Consider the following 1,444-nt stretch of genomic DNA (forward strand, 5'->3'; position numbering starts at 1 on the left):
GTGCGTCGATTTTTAAAGGGGAGGGCTTTCTGTGGTTTAGCCAAAGACCCGTTTCAAGATCCTTTGTTGGGGTAGAAGACCCGACCCTACTCTAGACTTGAATGAGTTGTTTGTGCTGCAGACAACGTTTCATATTCGGACTGCAATGATTTTTAGGCACTGCTTTTTAAAATAATTTCTATTAGCCTAACAATTTATTAATTCGTGCAGATAAATGACCTGACTGCACTGGTTGTCATAGAATGTAGGTCTATCAGGGCACTTACGTTTACATTTCAATTTTGGGCAATGACCTATGAGAGTATTCAGTGGAAAATGATTTAATCTAAGTGAGATATACCTCCACTCACTCTCCTAAATGACGTGGTCAGGTCCATCCAGGATGCATTTGGCAAACTGCTATATATAGCTCAATCTCTCTCTGCTGTTATCACCTGGCCCTTTGCTTGTACTATGCTCTCTGCTCCTGTCCTGAAGTCTAATAGTGTCTGCTTACCTGTAGTCCCTTATATCAATTATTGAGCTGTCCCAATTGATCTGCTTATTTCTTCAGTGCACTCACACAACACTTGTCTGCTGGTTGAATCCTCCTATCAAAGCCAGCCAAGCGATTAGGAATTTGTCCCACAGCGGCTGGATAGGAATACACGGAGTAGGGACAGAGAAGACCCCCCCCCAGTCTCTGATACTTAAACAACCCTCTTCTAGTGTTAAAAATAACCAGCTCTTCATGGCCAGACTGACCGGGGCATGGAGGGAGTATTATCTCTCTGGAGTTTGGTCAACACCAGCCAGACAGATACAGTAACAGAGGCACTGACATTGTAGATGAAGAGACAGACCGACTGTCCATTTCTGTCCACACTTACACACAGTGTTATAAAGCTCATGTTGATTGGCAGGAATAGACACTGATTCACTTTGTAGAAACAAATAGAGAGCCTCCAGGGCATAGTGAAAACACATAGTGGCCGAATTAGACCTGTCTCTTTCACACCTCACCAACACCACATTCGGGCAGTTTTGTAACTGTCAAAAAAGAAAATAGCTGGGAGAGAAATACCTCTCTAACTAAACACAAACAGATACACGTATGCACACACACACTGGTTGAGTGCATGAGTCATGAATGTGTGCATGTACTATATGTCTGTGTGTATGCAGGCCTCTGCGTGTGAATGTATCTGTTTGTGCATAAGCAGGAGTTTGTCCCATAAATTCCCATTCGATTTTTCCGTTTGTCTGAAAAAGTGCTGTATGATATGTATTTACATGAGAGTAAATATAAGTCTGGATGAAATATGATTATAAACCTCTGTATTATTTTCCTGAATTGTGATTCACAGGTCTGAACTATCTGCTGATAGCTCCTCGGGGAGTGGCATCCTGCGCTGGCACAGAACAGACTGCTTATAAAACCTGTCATTCACAATGCCAACTGACT

This window comes from Oncorhynchus nerka, linkage group LG20 (genome assembly GCF_034236695.1).
Source record: "Oncorhynchus nerka isolate Pitt River linkage group LG20, Oner_Uvic_2.0, whole genome shotgun sequence".
Classification (NCBI taxonomy): Eukaryota; Metazoa; Chordata; class Actinopteri; order Salmoniformes; family Salmonidae; genus Oncorhynchus; species Oncorhynchus nerka.